Raw genomic sequence first — 13,004 nt, 5'->3', positions numbered from 1 at the left:
GTTCATTGTGAGCACCAGGACCTCCCAGCCTCTTGTTCTACTGTGGCCTCTTTGGCAAAGGTTGTCCTGAAGGTGTGTGGGACTGAGGACTCTCTGGTGCATCATTTGATTTTGAGGCTGCAATACAAAATAAAACTGGCATCCCCCTTCAACACACATGCTGAAGTGTTTTCTACTCAAGCATGGGGATCTTTGCATGCCAGCCATTGTTTACAATGTATCCTCATTTTTTCACCACATAATGCATATGCGGAATAAGAAAAAAGAAAAACACAACCTGTCTTATAGATGGACACTTAGCTAGTATCAAATCAAAGATCAATGCAAGCTGTTTTGTACATTAGATAGCATTTGCCTTTTAACACACCCAAATCAAAATGAACGCTGAACAATTTTATTAATAAAGTTTATAGTTCTCCAGTACGAGAAGCACAATGTGGGCCAAGCTGCATTATGCATCTGAGATTTGTCTCGATGTGGCTCATTTATTTTAATTTGAGTCTGTCAGCAGGGAAAAAGAAGAAGTAATTAAACTTGTGACTAGCATGGAGAAACATTTCAAGTTCCAACACTGTAGCTTGATACCCAGTAGTTCCCCTATATTTCTTCCATCTGTCAGATCAAAGTCTCACAAGTACTGTAATTCACTCATGCTTTGATTAATTAATTCACACAATGAGTTGGCAATTAGAGCGCTTAGCTGATTTCTGTAATATGTAAAGTTCAGTCAGAATTGTTTCTCTTCATTAAACCAGTCAACACATTCCTTAAAAAAAATAATTTTTTTTTAAGGGACCAAATGTTATACTTAGAACAGCTATGCAAAGAAGGTTTCCTACTAAGAACCTAGAGAAGGATGGAAATAGTGAATGACCCCGTAGTGTACTGCAAAGGTCTGAATTACAAACTACGTCCAGTGTACTTGGACAGGTAATATTTTGAAAATAAAATTGGAATATTTGTTTCTTTGCTCATACTTATTGTTAACTGTGCATATTCAAAAATGTTTTCTGGGAATATTCTAGGGATGTGCACAAATCAATTTTTAAAAATTCGATTTGAGCTCAAATCAAATCAGCCAGATTTGTTTTGAGCCCAACTCTGACCCACATGAATCACCCCGAATTCGATTTAGATCCGTATTAATCCAAATCCAAATCTAAATTGATTGGGGGGGGAGAGGTTCTGGGGGCAGAAGAGTAGGATGGGTGGTAGTGCCCAATGGGTGGCAGCTACTACCCAAATTCCAAAGAAATTGGCCAAAGGTGTGATATGTAAAACATTTTTTTGAAGTTTATGAGTTTTTATCCCCCCCCCGAGAATAATGTGGATTTCAACGGCCCCATAATTCTGCTTGGATGGCTCCAGGGTATTTCAAAGTGGGTTGCGGTGTAGTGCACATGGAGTGCCAACCCCCACCCATCCTCTCCAAACCACAAGCCCATGGGGTACTGGGTTCTCTTTTTATTTTCAATTTTTGAGGTGTTCTAAGTGGATTCTTTGGTGAAAAATGATTCTGAGTGGATTCTTTGGTCATTCTTCATTCATTTTGCACCAAAAAATCCACTCAGAACACCTCAATTGAAAATTGGAACAGAAATCCCCATGAGAAAAAAAATTAAAATGCACAAACTTAAAAAAAAATCACCCCTTTGGCCAATTTTTTTGGAATTTGGGTGGTAGCTGCTACCCATTGGGCGCTACCACCCAACACACTGTGGCACTCCTAGGAGGCATCCACGGGCAGAAATGCACACTCATGCCCCCATTGTCCCCTATGGGTGGTGCAGTGCACATCAATAACAAGAAATATTTATATACCACGTTTCAGCAAAGGTTTCCAAAGACCACACACCACATCCACTGTGTCTCATGCTCCCCACAACAGAAATGCAATTGGTCTACACAACAATGTGAAAAACGAAATGCACTGTCCATGACCCCCTCTGCACCCATGAATGCAGGATAACAGCAGCAGCTAGAAACCAGCAAGCAAGTGTGATAGCGCAGACTACTAGGACCAGCATCAAATGCCCTCCCTCCCCCAAGCATTCCATCAACAAGAACACAACAACACCACTACACACATGCAAAGCTGAGACTTGTTTGTGCTGCTTTGGAACTCGGCCTTTAAGCAGATTAAGTTCAGATCCCTGGATGCAAAAACAGGGCTGGCAATTGCACAGCAAGGTTACCCCCCTCACACATACCAAGTATAAGAGTGTGATGACAACAATGGCACACTTTTCAACAACAAAAATTCTGCAACAGAACGGAGCCTGTGGCAACAACAGAACCTATTGTAATGCAAACAATCTACTGTAGTCTGAATAAAATGATGATACTTCTTGAACACAAGTCACACATCCCTAGAATATTCTTTCAAATGCTATATAAAATGTCCAATTTGAAATTAGTCCTTCCCTAAATGCTCTCCAATTGAAGCTGGGACAAATGTCCAGGGGACAACATTTGTACCAGTTTAAAATAATGTTGTATCCTTAAAAGCATACTTTTTTGAAAAAAGAGTGAAGAACTTTTCAAACAAAGATAATGAAAAATAAAACAATTGTTTTGTTTGCTTGCTTGCTTGCTTGCTTGCTTGCTTGTTTGGTAAGAGGTTTAATATACCGCCCAATCCACAGACTCAGTACAAAACAAGAATAACATCTGAGATTTTTTAAATTTTAAAAAAACCTTAAAGGGCAAATGCCTGGCAGAAAATAAATTTCTTCAATAAGGTTTTAAAGTTTGAAAGGGAGGCAGACCGAATCTGGGGGGAAGAGAGTTCCAAAGTGAAGGGGCAGCAACAGAAAAAGCCCTTCCACATGCCCTAGTACTATGGACCTCTCTAAGACTAGGGACTGTCTGGGAAAGGCGGTCCTGAAGGTAAACAGGCACTAAGTCCTGCAGGGTTTTAAAGGTAAGAACCAGCACTTTGATTTGGACCCGGGAACAAATAGGTAACCAGTGCAGCGAACAAAAGAGAGCAGTCACACTATCATATCTCCTAGCGCCCATAAGCAGGCAAGCCAGTGCAATCTGCACCGACTGAAGTTTCCAAGTCATCTTCAAAGGCAACCCCAGGTAGAGTGCGTTATAGTAATCCAAATGAGAGATGACGAGGGCATGAGTTACCCTTGCCAGCGCCTGCCGGTCAAGATAGAACTGCAGCTGGTGGACCAGCCAAAGCTAGGCAAAGGGACCTCTGGCTATGGCCTTCACCTGCTGCTTGAACAGGAGCTCCAAGTCCAAGAGGACCCCCAAGTCTCCAACCACCTCATTCATGGGGAGCACAAATCTGTCCAGAGCATGATTGATGGTCATTATTTTCCTGTTCTTACTATCTAGCATCTCTAGCTCTGCCTGGGTCCAGTCTATTATTCCTGCAGTGTATCTGATAACAGGTACAGCCCAGGTGTTTATGGCTTGTATGGTGTTCTCGACATTGAGTTTGGACTTGAGGATTTTTCTAACTCTCCTGATGTATTCACTTCCAATTTTGCTTTTAACTTCAGGGTATGCAATGTTATCAGCCTGGAGAATGCCCAAGTATTTGTAAGGTTCTTTCTCTTCCAGGTTCTTGATCTTGCTTCCATTCGGCAGTTCTATTCCTTCTGTTTTTCTTATTTTCCTTCTGTTTATTATTAATGCAGCACACTTGTCTAGTCCAAACTCTATTGCTATATCGCTACTGAATATACGGACAGTGTTTAGCAGTGATTCGATTTCTGACTGGGACTTTCCATACAACTTCAGATCGTCCATGTACAGCAGACGGTTGATTTGACTTGATGTTTTAGATGTTTGGTATCCAAGGCCTGTTTTGTTTAGTATTTGTGAAAGTGGGGTCATGGCGATTACAAACAACATAGGGGATAGTGAGTCCCCTTGGAAAATGCCTCTTCTAATGCTAACCTGTCCAAGTGTCTCGCCATTGATTGTTAACTGTGTACTCCACATGCTCATTGCTTTTTCTATAAATATCTGAATGTTTTTGCTGACACCAGTTGTTTCTAAACATTTTAGTATCCATGTGTGAGGCAATGAATCGAAGGCTTTCTTGTAGTCAATCCATGCAACACTTAGATTTGTTTTTCTTCTCTTGCAATTTTCTAAAATCATTTTGTCTATCAGCAGCTGGTCTTTTGTGCCTCTGGTGTTGGGGCAATTTCCTTTCTGTTCAACTGGAAGCTGTTTGTTAGTTAATAAGTGTTGCATCACTTCATCTGCTTTTATTCCAGTTAATAATTTGAACATGGTTGGCAGGCAGGTTATCGGTCTATAATTACTTGGAACGACACCTTTTGCTGGGTCTTTCATGATGAGATGAGTTTTCCCAGTTGTTAGCCATTGTTCAATATCACCTCCTTGCAAAATGTAATTGAACTGTTTTGATAGTTGTTTATGAAGGCTTGTTAGGTGTTTAAGCCCAAAGCCATGCAGTTCATCGTCTCCTGGAACAGTCCAATTTTTAATTTTCTTTGCGCTTTCACTTATTAGTTCTGGTGTTATTATTAGATCTTGCATTTGTTGGTTACATTTTTCGACCTCTTTCATCCAGCCTGCTTTTTTTATTGTAATCTATTGGATTCAGGGGCGTTGCTAGGTGAGAGGGGGCCTGTATTCATCCCTCTCTCTGGCGGCCCCCCAGAGTGAGGGAAATAATGAAGAAAATAGGGAGGGGTGGAGCAGGAGCCCCTCAGGAGCTGGGGGCCCATCTTCTTTGAACCCTTTTTCTCAATTATAGCTATGCCCCTGGTTGGATTGTCCCATAATTTCCCCCACCCCAGAATTGCACTGTTTCTTCTTTATTTGGTGTTTCTAGGTTTCTTGCAGTTTCTTCTTCTGTGCTTTGGTAGAAACGTCTCTGACTCGACTGGAATTAGAGATTCTGCCTGTGTTGTGTAATTCTGGCTTCGTATCTGCTAATCTTCTTTGACACTGCTGTTATTTGATGCTTTATTATTTCCAGGACTTCTCTCATTTTCCTTGAATCTAGGTGGTATTTTTGGATCAGATACTGTTTGGTGTTTTCATTCTTCAGCTTCTTGTCTTTCATATCTTTCAATTTACTAGCATCTGATCTAATCGTGGAGATTTTATTTTCTAATCTAATCTTCCATTTAGGTGATGAACTACTTTCTTTTTTGACAGGTCCACTGATCTTATATCCGAGCTCTTGTGTTGTTGTTGTTGCTGCACTGTACATTAGTTGGTTTGTTTCTTGCAAATTATTGGTTGTTATTTCTGCAAGTGCAGCATTGACATCTTTTAATGCCTGAGCGAGTTGTTTTTTGGCAACTGTTTTTAGAGCTGGAAGTCGAGCCCTGGTGGTTGTTTGGTTCATGTGCTCAGTTATTTTTTGCTTTAGTTCTTGTTGCTTTTCTGTTATACGGCATTCGGGTTTTTGAGGTGAAGGAAAAGGGGAGATTGCCTAGTTTTGATTTTGAAACAGTTCAGTAACAGTGACATCCTCTATTTCCAACACCTTCTCCACCTGCACCTGAGCAACTGTTTCAGTTGGTGGTAATTCTTCCATATTTTGAGCCTGAGTTGTTCTTTGCAGTTCTTCCAGTTCAACTTCTGTGAATACTTTATTTCTTATTATGAATCTTCTCTGGTCTGCTAGCCTTTGTTCTGTTATTTCTGTCAAAAGATGCTTCTCTTTCCAAATTTGGTACATTCTTTTTAAATAACCTCTTCTAGTTGGACTAGACTTGTAAAAGCAGATCATTATTTCCTTCTTGGCATTTTCCGTATATATTTTTTTTGGTTAAGCGATGTTTCTTCCAGTAACCTTGCAGTCTCCAGCCCTGGTTGCTCAACTGAAGATCCTGAGTCCTGTTGCCCACTTGCCACCAGATGTCCAGGGACTCCAGCACCTGGCGCGGTCCTTGTTAACCCAGGCAACGACTGATTTATTAAAGTTACGTCTCACCATATTGTTGATTGGAGAGGCACTCTTTGTCTGGCTCCTCTGGTGAGACCTGTCCAGTATGGTTGGACCTCTGGCATGGCTTTCACCTTCCTCAGAGCACACAAGCCCCACAACCACACCAAGGTAGTGCCTCACTGGGGGATTATTATTATTAATAATAATAATAATTTGATTTCTATACCACCCTTCCAAAAATGGCTCAGGGTGGTTTACACAGAGAAATAATAAAGAAATAAGATGGATCCCTGTCCCCAAAGGGCTCACAATCTTAAAGAAACATAAGATAGACACCAGCAACAGTCGCTGGAGATACTGTGCTGGGGGTGGATAGGGCCAGTTACTCTCCCCCTGCTAAATAAAGAGAATCACCACATTAAAAGTTGCCTCTTTTCCAAGTTAGCAAGTTAGAATGACAAGGATCTATAAAATCTGCTTCATCCAGAACTCTCTCAAGCTGGGCACACACAACCTTCTCCAAAACCTTCACACGAAAAGGGAGGTTGGAGATTGTTCTATAGTTATCAAAGACCTCAAGGTTGAGAGAAGACTTCTTTTGAAGTCTTTTTGAAGCACACCACAGCCTCTGTTAAGGCTGCTGGCACAGACCCCTTCACCAGCTCCTGAAGCCAGGATCTTACATTCCCCCCAGCTACTCTAGTAAGCCAGGAGGGCAAGGGTCCAGGCCACAGGTTGCAGCTACAGGTCCCATACCAGAGAGAACCCTGACCACGTCCTTGGCCCCAACAAGCTCAAAGGTATCCCAGATAACATCACAAGACCAAGTCTCCATCACCTCACTGGATCCGGTGCAATTGGTGTCCAACTCCCACAGAAGGTGAGCAACATTCTATATTCCACTTCTCCCCAAAACTGATACCACACACTGGGGTGGGGGGAGTCAGATTTGCTATTGCATTTGTAGTTCTCTACTGTGTATTAGTTAAAGCAGACATGTGGCATGATGCCATCATGTTCAAAAGCTTACAGCCCCCTCAAGTAGTAGGCAATGAAGTGGAGCAGGTATGTCAAACGTCTTGGGTATTTAAGAGAACACTTTCTCTGTTATGAACCCCACCGCCTATTGAGATCATCTGGTGAGGTCTGTCTGCAGTTGCCACTGGCCTGTCTGTTGGCTACTCAGGGAAAGACCTTCTCCATTGCCCCCTCAAGGCTTTGGAATGTGCTCCTTGCTGAAATAAGAGCACCCTTATCTCTGACAGCTTTTAAAAGGGCTGTAAAGACACATTTCTTAACCCCAGCTTTTAATTAGATTTACAGACTCCATCACTATTTTTAAATTGTTTTAATGTTTTAATTTTGTTTCAATTTGTGTTTTGTTGTGAACTGCCTAGAGACATGCATTTTGGATGGTATATAAATATACTAAATAAATAAATGATCCATCAAGACATCCATTCAGTTTAAATGATAATGACCAGTAGAAATGGGGAGGAAATTTCAGTCTGTAGTGGCCATGCATTTAAAGTAATCTGTAATTTGACCTTTTAAGGATCCTGAGATTATGGCTTTCTCTTCATGGGCAACCTAACAGGTACAGCTTGAAAACCAGGCCAGTCCAAAATAGTCAAGTAGCTGCACCACTCTATAGTCCTTGTGCCATTTTTTGTTTGCTGTTGGTTGTTTATTTTGTGTGTTCCTTTTTTGGGGGTGGGGTTTAGTAATAATATTGAAAGAAGAAGTCTTCAGAATATGTTCTTTGGACAGGTTTGTGATTTATATGGATTAATTTTCAAATCTGATAAAGGATTCTCTCAAGTAAATGTTGAATAGAACTGCAGCCAAAGCAGTTTATTCAGAGTAAACCCTTAATGGACTCATTGGGGTTTACTCCCCAGTAACTGCTGTATGCATAGAACTGCAGTCCAAGGACATATACCAGAAATGTTTATATTGCGAGAAAGGTTTGCTTCTTTTTTTAAAAAAAGTATGAACTGTATGTGTATTAGGGATGTGCATGAATCGATTTTTTTGATTCGATTTATGCCTGAATTGAATCACCTCCGATTTGTTTTGGGTCCAGATCTGGCCAGCTAGCTCAGGGCTGATTTGTTTTGTCCACAAATCTCCCAAAATAGGTAGATTTGAATACAAATCATTTTGTACCCAAATCAATTCGCACAGACAGCAGGCACAGGCAGTGATTCTCTCAGCAGCCAGAAGTGGGTGAAAAAAATTCTCTTTTCTTTTCCTCAGTCAGAAGAGCAGAAACAAAAAGCAGAGAATCCACTCCAGGCGGCAGGCAAAGCAAAGCAAAGCTCCTCTCTCTCTCTCTCTCTCCTCCCATGAGGCAGAATGGTGGCTGGCTGCCTCCTTAAGTACATTTGAAAATCCCTGCTTCGAACTCCCCCCACACTTGTCCCTTCTTTGACCCTTCCCCTAGCCAACGTGGGGTCAGTCACGCCGGCAACACAAGATTTGAATGGAAACGAGCCAATCTGGAACCAGAGGGGGGTGGGGCAGCCAGTCATTGCACACTGTAAGTCATCAATCTGAAGCTTAGGAGGATGGGATTTTCAAAGACCTTTCCTGAAACAAAATGGAGACAGCAAGAGAGATCGCCACAAAATTGAGGTCTGAATCTACACATTTTTCAGGTCTGAAATCTGGGCGATTTGTTTTGGACCCAAATCTTGCCAGATAGCACAGGTAGATTTGGGTATAAACAGTTTTGTACCCAAATTGATTTGTGTTGGAAGTGAAGGACTTTGCGCTGTCTCTTGTCTCAAAGACAGTGGAGGACAGACTAGTGAGTCAGAGGGCTAGAGGGTCAAGACATTGGTCATCCCTTCTCTACTGCTCTGACACTATCCCTTTGGAATGTAGATTGCTACTCTCAGGGACTAACTTCCTTCCTTCCTGCTTTGCACTTCCTCTCCCCCTTATCTTCCTGTTCCTTCTGCCTTGCAATATGCAAGCTCCTCTTCCCTGCACCATGTGTGCAGAGATACAGAATCCATCTGCATCCAGCTAGATAGATAGATTAGAGATCCTAACTCCTCACTTTCGTATCTAGAATGGAGTTCTCTAATAAATACCATTTCTATTGATTTGAAACTATGAACTGGCTCCAAGTTACTTTACTCTCAGCATACACGCATGCCTAACTAAATTCCGCTGTGTTGTGCCTCTGTGCATTCTGCTATAATGAAAAAGGGTTTCTCCTACCAGAGAGAATTCCCAACAATTTGGGAATGTGCATATTTGTGGAAAGAAAGGAAACTAGTGAGCTGTGTGTGTGGCCAAATACATGGTGGTATTTTCAAGCAGTGTGAAACGTGTTGATGCAGGTGCTACCTGCAAATAGGCACTCAAAACTCCAACCCCTTCCCAGTTTAGCTGATCTACTTAACTGAGTCCTGCATAGAGTGAGGAGGAGAGGGCTGAGATTGCAAGGAGGGGGAGAAGTGGAAGCAGTGCTGATTAAAAAAAGGGATAGAGCTACTGAGGGGAAGAAGAGACCTGGGGACTTTAGAGAGGGAGAGAAATGGCACTGATATTTTCCACACTGATACCTACAATTAACCACTCTAAGGGCAGGATTATTTTACTCACAGCCAACCAAGGGGTGAATTAAGCACTAAATTAGCACTGGATAAACAACTGCCAAGTGCTGGTGTGAATGGTGGAGATTTTGGTTGGGACAAGTAAACAACTTTACAAATGGAGAAAACCATGGACTGGGTCTTTCTAACTTAGGATTGGACCTACCTACCATTTGCCCAACCTATGGTTACCCCTGGCTCCCTCCTCTCACTCTGTCCCCCTCCCCACCAGCCCCAAGAAGAAGCCGCCGCCGCCACTGCCTTTAGCCCATAAGCATTGGGGGAAATACCAGAAGCACTCTTTGATTGATTGATTGATTGATTGATTGATTGTTAAATGTTTATACCATCTTTCATTAAAATAATTTCAAGGCGGTTTACAAAACATTTAAAACAACATTAAACTATAAAAACTAAACAATAAGAATTTAAAAAGAGTATAAAAATATAAATCTACTTAAATGTCTTAAAAACATGTACAATATAACCATAAGATACAAAGCAGCAGCAAACAAAACACTCATTTAAAAGCCTGGGTAAAAAGCCAAGATTGTACTTGTTTTCTAAAAACTGTGATGGAGACTGAGGAGCGGAGGCCCACCAGGAGAGTATTCCAAAGTCTGGGAGCAATAACTGAGAGGGCCCTGTCCTGGCCTTCCTCACAGAGATCCTCACAGCCAGAAGTGACAAGCCATTTTTCTGGACGTTTAAGGCAAATGCAGCAAGCCAATTCCGCCTAGGGGGAATCCACTTGCTGGTTGACGGCTCACCTCCAATGGTGGGAGAATGGGTTAGCGCTGTAATCACTACCAGGGGGAGTCCCAATGACAGCCCTTTTAAATGCTGCAATCACAGACTACAAGCAGGCAGGAACACCCCCCACACACCTTGTCTCCAAAGTTTGGTGTATACAACACAGATAACTCCAGGTAGCAGATCCCAGAAACACCAGCAGCAGTTAATTTGCATCAGATTTGCCACAACAGGCAATTTGCATCAGATTTGTACACAACAGGCAAGCCTCCCTCTTTGTCAGCACACGGAGCAGGGCCCCCTCTGATGACCTCATTGATTGGGCAGAAACCCTTTGGAACTGGCAGTCCTTCATGTATGCTGGGCCCAAACTTTAAAGGTCAAAACCAGCACCTTGGATTGGACCCGGAAACAGACTGACAGCCAATGTAGCTGTTTCAAAATGGGAGTAATATGGTCTCAGTGGGCAGCTCCAGATAACATCCTAACAGCCACATTTTGCACTAGCTGCAGCTTCCGAATATTCTTCAAGGGAAGCCCCACATAGAGTTCATTACATGACATGACATGACTAAGGCGTGGATAACAGTGGCCATTTCAAGAAAGGGACGCAGCTGGCGCACTAGCTGAAAGCGTGCAAAGGCACCCCTGCCACTGTCTCCACCTGAACCTCTGAAAGCAGAGCCAGGTCCAGCAATACCCCCAAACTGAGCACCTGCTCTTTCAAGGGCAGTGCAACCCCATCCAGAACCCAGGCGTGGGCCATGAGCGCACCTCCGGGGGGGGGCTTCTTTAAGTGTAAACGGAGCCGGTGCTCTGTGCCACCCAGCAGCCCCCGCGGTTAAAATAATCAGCCACATACCTGTTCCCACATCTATAAAGTAGGAATATTAATGTCCTACCTCACAAGTTTATTGGGCGGATGAGGTTATCCTCACAACGTTATTGCAAATAAGTACACCAGGCTGCAACCCTATGCACAGATATATGGGAGTAAATTCCATTGAACTCCGTGACTGATAGGATGAAGAAATTTACTCAGAGTAGTCCCATTGAAATTAAGAAGGCAAGTGAAGCCTACTTTGCCCTTACTACTTTGAGCAATTTTTCTCATCATGTCAGCCAATGGGATTTACTTCTGAGTAAACATGCATAGGGTTGCACTGTAGAAATGCTATAAAAGCAGTGATACCTTAAATAACACATTTACTAACAGCAAGTCATACAAGAATTTAATCACCAGCTCTACACATAACAAATACATTTTGTCCTAAGTTAATTAATCAGGGTGACTTAGCAGACATATATGCTGGGAGTCCTTCCTTGAAATTCTTCCATTTCAAAGGAACTCTACTTGGTACACAACCATGTTAAGCCAATAATGAAAAATACGGCATTCCATTTAGATGGGCTAATAAAAACTGGCATGCCTAATTAAAACACCCCAGTGGGGGCAAACTGGCAAGCTGTTGCACTAGCTTATTTTCCAAATGCCAGGAGATAATTGCCCCTCTGTAGCCATACAAAACATTTAAGAAAACCAAGAAAACAAGATTATCCCAGGCATGAAACTCTCTGGAAAATTGCTCAGCAGTGTCATTGAAAATTCATTTTGCTCGCTGTGATATTCTGTTAATATGATTATCAGTGTTACATCCAGAAACCTGATTGTAGCACTTGCAACTGTACTGCAGTATCAAGGACATGATAGAGATTCTGTCATTGTCCACCAATATTGGGATGGACATCTTCATGTACTCCAGTCCCCACCATCACACTCCTTCCTCTTACAATAACGAAGTTAGGACCAGCTTTGTTTTGTATGTATCATGTGTCATCCATCCTATCATTTGGCAAAAGTGTGTGCGCAGGGAAAATCATAATTTTATCAATGTACAACCTGAAGGGAACGTCCTTTAAAGGGAGTGTTTTTGAGAAAATGTCATAGATAATATAATACCAATAGACCCATTTTCCATTATTCATTCAGCTGTAGAATGTTACCTGTGTCATGGAAGGGAGAGAAAAACAGTTCATGTAGGCAGAGGGTATACTTCACTATATTGGAAGGTTTTATTATGACAGGCAAGATGTATCCCTCTACTGAAATATTTTTCTTAAGAGAGGGACTTCTTGACTGTGGCCCCCATCCTCGGAATACTCTCCCCAGGGAAGCTCTTCTAGCATCTACTCATGTCTCTTCAGTGCCAGGCTGAGATCTTTTTATCCCCCTGCCCCGCTTTTAATAACATCCAGTTTTATTCTGTTGCATGATGCTCATGTAGTTATTCCTTCTGCCATTTCAATATGTGTGTTATTATATTATTTTGCTATGTGGTTCTTTTGTTTTATTTTGATCTTCTTGAAAGATACTCATACTCATCATGTAATTACTGAAGGGCAGCAGTGTAGAATTTGTTTAAATAAAATAAAATAAATATACGGACCGTTTGATCTTGCAATGCACTGCTCTGTCTCTGGATCAGCGAAGGCTTGCAAGGGTGAGCTTGTGATGCAAATATTCAATGCCAGTACCAGGATGGTGACAGCTTTCCTTCAGGCAAATAGTACAGCAGGATTTTCAGTACAGTTTTGCATGGAATCTTGTGGTCCATTTTGGCTTAGCCTTAGAGGAACTACAAACCTTACCAGAAAAGACCAGGTGTACATTCATAAACCTTGCTGCCAACCTGACTTTGTTTTGCCAGCACACCCACTTCCCATGCTGGTGAATGTGGGAGAGTGGT

At 42.1% G+C, this 13,004-nt stretch overlaps 1 long non-coding RNA gene across 2 annotated transcripts in view; it reads left to right on the top strand.

Annotated features, from left to right (window-relative positions):
• The window catches only part of LOC128349213 (uncharacterized), a 54,840-nt gene that overhangs the window by 21,094 nt on the left and 20,742 nt on the right, over positions 1-13,004 (top strand). Inside the window, exon 2 of one of the 2 annotated variants that reach the window (XR_008318620.1) lies at positions 793-930. The exons of the other annotated variant lie outside the window; for it this stretch is intronic. This is a non-coding gene — a long non-coding RNA (uncharacterized LOC128349213). The remainder of the gene's footprint in view (positions 1-792; positions 931-13,004) is intronic. 2 annotated transcript variants of the gene reach the window in all.

The sequence above is a fragment of the Hemicordylus capensis genome, chromosome 3 (genome assembly GCF_027244095.1).
Source record: "Hemicordylus capensis ecotype Gifberg chromosome 3, rHemCap1.1.pri, whole genome shotgun sequence".
NCBI classification, from domain to species: Eukaryota; Metazoa; Chordata; class Lepidosauria; order Squamata; family Cordylidae; genus Hemicordylus; species Hemicordylus capensis.
The sequence above is the reverse complement of the archived record's forward strand: the minus strand, read 5'-3'. Positions and strand labels throughout refer to the sequence as shown.